Here is a 6,404-nt window from a genome sequence, read left to right on the forward strand (position 1 = left end):
TACATGGGGGTGACCAAAGTTGCCTAAACGTCTTTATTTCTGCTGAAAAACACGTTTTGACAATTTCAGCACACTGGGGTTAAGGGCTGACTCAGGGGGCTCTTCTGAGCCAGGCAGTTACACTGCGATTCTAAGGGCTGAGAAAACGCGTTTATTTTGGGCTGAAAAACACGTTTTGAAAACTGTGCTGTTCCTGCCCTATAACTTACATGGGGGTGACCAAAGTTGCCTAAACGTGTTTATTTCTGCTGAAAAACACGTTTTGACAATTTCAGCACACTGGGGTTAAGGGCTGACTCAGGGGGCTCTTCTGAGCCAGGCAGTTACACTGCGATTCTAAGGGCTGAGAAAACGCATTTATTTCGGGCTGAAAAACACGTTTTGAGAACTGTGCTGTTCCTGCCCTATAACTTACATGGGGGTGACCAAAGTTGCCTAAACGTCTTTATTTCTGCTGAAAAACACGTTTTGACAATTTCAGCACACTGGGGTTAAGGGCTGACTCAGGGGGCTCTTCTGAGCCAGGCAGTTACACTGCGATTCTAAGGGCTGAGAAAACGCGTTTATTTCGGACTGAAAAACACGTTTTGAAAACTGTGCTGTTCCTGCCCTATAACTTACATGGGGGTGACCAAAGTTGCCTAAACGTCTTTATTTCTGCTGAAAAACACGTTTTGACAATTTCAGCACACTGGGGTTAAGGGCTGACTCAGGGGGCTCTTCTGAGCCAGGCAGTTACACTGCGATTCTAAGGGCTGAGAAAACGCGTTTATTTCGGGCTGAAAAACACGTTTTGAAAACTATGCTGTTCCTGCCCTATAACTTACATGGGGGTGACCAAAGTTGCCTAAACGTCTTTATTTCTGCTGAAAAACACGTTTTGACAATTTCAGCACACTGGGGTTAAGGGCTGACTCAGGGGGCTCTTCTGAGCCAGGCAGTTACACTGCGATTCTAAGGGCTGACAAAACGCGTTTATTTCGGGCTGAAAAACACGTTTTGAAAACTGTGCTGTTCCTGCCCTATAACTTACATGGGGGTGACCAAAGTTGCCTAAACGTGTTTATTTCTGCTGAAAAACACGTTTTGACAATTTCAGCACACTGGGGTTAAGGGCTGACTCAGGGGGCTCTTCTGAGCCAGGCAGTTACACTGCGATTCTAAGGGCTGAAAAAACGCGTTTATTTCGGGCTGAAAAACACGTTTTGAAAACTGTGCTGTTCCTGCGTTATAACTTACATGGGGGTGACCAAAGTTGCCTAAACGTCTTTATTTCTGCTGAAAAACACGTTTTGACAATTTCAGCACACTGGGGTTAAGGGCTGACTCAGGGGGCTCTTCTGAGCCAGGCAGTTACACTGCGATTCTAAGGGCTGAGAAAACGCGTTTATTTCGGGCTGAAAAACACGTTTTGAAAACTGTGCTGTTCCTGCCCTATAACTTACATGGGGGTGACCAAAGTTGCCTAAACGTGTTTATTTCTGCTGAAAAACACGTTTTGACAATTTCAGCACACTGGGGTTAAGGGCTGACTCAGGGGGCTCTTCTGAGCCAGGCAGTTACACTGCGATTCTAAGGGCTGATAAAACGCGTTTATTTCGGGCTGAAAAACACGTTTTGAAAACTGTGCTGTTCCTACCCTATAACTTACATGGGGGTGACCAAAGTTGCCTAAACGTCTTTATTTCTGCTGAAAAACACGTTTTGACAATTTCAGCACACTGGGGTTAAGGGCTGACTCAGGGGGCTCTTCTGAGCCAAGCAGTTACACTGCGATTCTAAGGGCTGAGAAAACGCGTTTATTTCGGGCTGAAAAACACGTTTTGAAAACTGTGCTGTTCCTGCCCTATAACTTACATGGGGGTGACCAAAGTTGCCTAAACGTGTTTATTTCTGCTGAAAAACACGTTTTGACAATTTCAGCACACTGGGGTTAAGGGCTGACTCAGGGGGCTCTTCTGAGCCAGGCAGTTACACTGCGATTCTAAGGGCTGAGAAAACGCGTTTATTTCGGGCTGAAAAACACGTTTTGAAAACTGTGCTGTTCCTGCCCTATAACTTACAAGGGGGTGACCAAAGTTGCCTAAACGTGTTTATTTCTGCTGAAAAACACGTTTTGACAATTTCAGCACACTGGGGTTAAGGGCTGACTCAGGGGGCTCTTCTGAGCCAGGCAGTTACACTGCGATTCTAAGGGCTGAGAAAACGCGTTTATTTCGGACTGAAAAACACGTTTTGAAAACTGTGCTGTTCCTGCCCTATAACTTACATGGGGGTGACCAAAGTTGCCTAAACGTCTTTATTTCTGCTGAAAAACACGTTTTGACAATTTCAGCACACTGGGGTTAAGGGCTGACTCAGGGGGCTCTTCTGAGCCAGGCAGTTACACTGCGATTCTAAGGGCTGAGAAAACGCGTTTATTTCGGGCTGAAAAACACGTTTTGAAAACTGTGCTGTTCCTGCCCTATAACTTACATGGGGGTGACCAAAGTTGCCTAAACGTCTTTATTTCTGCAGAAAAACACGTTTTGACAATTTCAGCACACTGGGGTTAAGGGCTGACACAGGGGGCTCTTCTGAGCCAGGCAGTTACACTGCGATTCTAAGGGCTGAGAAAACGCATTTATTTCGGGCTGAAAAACACGTTTTGAGAACTGTGCTGTTCCTGCCCTATAACTTACATGGGGGTGACCAAAGTTGCCTAAACGTCTTTATTTCTGCTGAAAAACACGTTTTGACAATTTCAGCACACTGGGGTTAAGGGCTGACTCAGGGGGCTCTTCTGAGCCAGGCAGTTACACTGCGATTCTAAGGGCTGAGAAAACGCGTTTATTTCGGGCTGAAAAACACGTTTTGAAAACTGTGCTGTTCCTGCCCTATAACTTACATGGGGGTGACCAAAGTTGCCTAAACGTCTTTATTTCTGCTGAAAAACACGTTTTGACAATTTCAGCACACTGGGGTTAAGGGCTGACTCAGGGGGCTCTTCTGAGCCAGGCAGTTACACTGCGATTCTAAGGGCTGAGAAAACGCGTTTATTTCGGGCTGAAAAACACGTTTTGAAAACTGTGCTGTTCCTGCCCTATAACTTACATGGGGGTGACCAAAGTTGCCTAAACGTCTTTATTTCTGCTGAAAAACACGTTTTGACAATTTCAGCACACTGGGGTTAAGGGCTGACTCAGGGGGCTCTTCTGAGCCAGGCAGTTACACTGCGATTCTAAGGGCTGAGAAAACGCGTTTATTTCGTGCTGAAAAACACATTTTGAAAACTATGCTGTTCCTGCCCTATAACTTACATGGGGGTGACCAAAGTTGCCTAAACGTCTTTATTTCTGCTGAAAAACACGTTTTGACAATTTCAGCACACTGGGGTTAAGGGCTGACTCAGGGGGCTCTTCTGAGCCAGGCAGTTACACTGCGATTCTAAGGGCTGAGAAAACGCGTTTATTTCGGGCTGAAAAACACGTTTTGAAAACTATGCTGTTCCTGCCCTATAACTTACATGGGGGTGACCAAAGTTGCCTAAACGTCTTTATTTCTGCTAAAAAACACGTTTTGACAATTTCAGCACACTGGGGATAAGGGCTGACTGAGGGGGCTCTTCTGAGCCAGGCAGTTACACTGCGATTCTAAGGGCTGAGAAAACGCGTTTATTTCGGGCTGAAAAACACGTTTTGAAAACTGTGCTGTTCCTGCCCTATAACTTACATGGGGGTGACCAAAGTTGCCTAAACGTCTTTATTTCTGCTGAAAAACACGTTTTGACAATTTCAGCACACTGGGGTTAAGGGCTGACTCAGGGGGCTCTTCTGAGCCAGGCAGTTACACTGCGATTCTAAGGGCTGAGAAAACGCGTTTATTTCGGGCTGAAAAACACGTTTTGAGAACTGTGCTGTTCCTGCCCTATAACTTACATGGGGGTGACCAAAGTTGCCTAAACGTCTTTATTTCTGCTGAAAAACACGTTTTGACAATTTCAGCACACTGGGGTTAAGGGCTGACTCAGGGGGCTCTTCTGAGCCAGGCAGTTACACTGCGATTCTAAGGGCTGAGAAAACGCGTTTATTTCGGGCTGAAAAACACGTTTTGAAAACTGTGCTGTTCCTGCCCTATAACTTACATGGGGGTGACCAAAGTTGCCTAAACGTGTTTATTTCTGCTGAAAAACACGTTTTGACAATTTCAGCACACTGGGGTTAAGGGCTGACTCAGGGGGCTCTTCTGAGCCAGGCAGTTACACTGCGATTCTAAGGGCTGAGAAAACGCGTTTATTTCGGGCTGAAAAACACATTTTGAAAACTATGCTGTTCCTGCCCTATAACTTACATGGGGGTGACCAAAGTTGCCTAAACGTCTTTATTTCTGCTGAAAAACACGTTTTGACAATTTCAGCACACTGGGGATAAGGGCTGACTGAGGGGGCTCTTCTGAGCCAGGCAGTTACACTGCGATTCTAAGGGCTGAGAAAACGCGTTTATTTCGGGCTGAAAACCACGTTTTGAAAACTGTGCTGTTCCTGCCCTATAACTTACATGGGGGTGACCAAAGTTGCCTAAACGTCTTTATTTCTGCTGAAAAACACGTTTTGACAATTTCAGCACACTGGGGTTAAGGGCTGACTCAGGGGGCTCTTCTGAGCCAGGCAGTTACACTGCGATTCTAAGGGCTGAGAAAACGCGTTTATTTCGGGCTGAAAAACACGTTTTGAAAACTGTGCTGTTCCTGCCCTATAACTTACATGGGGGTGACCAAAGTTGCCTAAACGTGTTTATTTCTGCTGAAAAACACGTTTTGACAATTTCAGCACACTGGGGTTAAGGGCTGACTCAGGGGGCTCTTCTGAGCCAGGCAGTTACACTGCGATTCTAAGGGCTGAAAAAACGCGTTTATTTCGGGCTGAAAAACACGTTTTGAAAACTGTGCTGTTCCTGCGTTATAACTTACATGGGCTTGACCAAAGTTGCCTAAACGTCTTTATTTCTGCTGAAAAACACGTTTTGACAATTTCAGCACACTGGGGTTAAGGGCTGACTCAGGGGGCTCTTCTGAGCCAGTCAGTTACACTGCGATTCTAAGGGCTGAGAAAACGCGTTTATTTCGGGCTGAAAAACACGTTTTGAAAACTGTGCTGTTCCTGCCCTATAACTTACATGGGGGTGACCAAAGTTGCCTAAACGTGTTTATTTCTGCTGAAAAACACGTTTTGACAATTTCAGCACACTGGGGTTAAGGGCTGACTCAGGGGGCTCTTCTGAGCCATGCAGTTACACTGCGATTCTAAGGGCTGATAAAACGCGTTTATTTCGGGCTGAAAAACACGTTTTGAAAACTGTGCTGTTCCTACCCTATAACTTACATGGGGGTGACCAAAGTTGCCTAAACGTCTTTATTTCTGCTGAAAAACACGTTTTGACAATTTCAGCACACTGGGGTTAAGGGCTGACTCAGGGGGCTCTTCTGAGCCAGGCAGTTACACTGCGATTCTAAGGGCTGAGAAAACGCGTTTATTTCGGGCTGAAAAACACGTTTTGAAAACTGTGCTGTTCCTGCCCTATAACTTACATGGGGGTGACCAAAGTTGCCTAAACGTGTTTATTTCTGCTGAAAAACAAGTTTTGACAATTTCAGCACACTGGGGTTAAGGGCTGACTCAGGGGGCTCTTCTGAGCCAGGCAGTTACACTGCGATTCTAAGGGCTGAGAAAACGCGTTTATTTCGGGCTGAAAAACACATTTTGAAAACTATGCTGTTCCTGCCCTATAACTTACATGGGGGTGACCAAAGTTGCCTAAACGTCTTTATTTCTGCTGAAAAACACGTTTTGACAATTTCAGCACACTGGGGATAAGGGCTGACTGAGGGGGCTCTTCTGAGCCAGGCAGTTACACTGCGATTCTAAGGGCTGAGAAAACGCGTTTATTTCGGGCTGAAAACCACGTTTTGAAAACTGTGCTGTTCCTGCCCTATAACTTACATGGGGGTGACCAAAGTTGCCTAAACGTCTTTATTTCTGCTGAAAAACACGTTTTGACAATTTCAGCACACTGGGGTTAAGGGCTGACTCAGGGGGCTCTTCTGAGCCAGGCAGTTACACTGCGATTCTAAGGGCTGAGAAAACGCGTTTATTTCGGGCTGAAAAACACGTTTTGAAAACTGTGCTGTTCCTGCCCTATAACTTACATGGGGGTGACCAAAGTTGCCTAAACGTGTTTATTTCTGCTGAAAAACACGTTTTGACAATTTCAGCACACTGGGGTTAAGGGCTGACTCGGGGGCTCTTCTGAGCCAGGCAGTTACACTGCGATTCTAAGGGCTGAGAAAACGCGTTTATTTCGGGCTGAAAAACACGTTTTGTAAACTGTGCTGTTCCTGCCCTATAACTTACATGGGGGTGACCAAAG

This window comes from Atractosteus spatula (genome assembly GCF_055471065.1).
Source record: "Atractosteus spatula isolate fAtrSpa1 chromosome 26 unlocalized genomic scaffold, fAtrSpa1.hap1 SUPER_26_unloc_1, whole genome shotgun sequence".
Lineage (NCBI taxonomy): Eukaryota > Metazoa > Chordata > Actinopteri > Semionotiformes > Lepisosteidae > Atractosteus > Atractosteus spatula.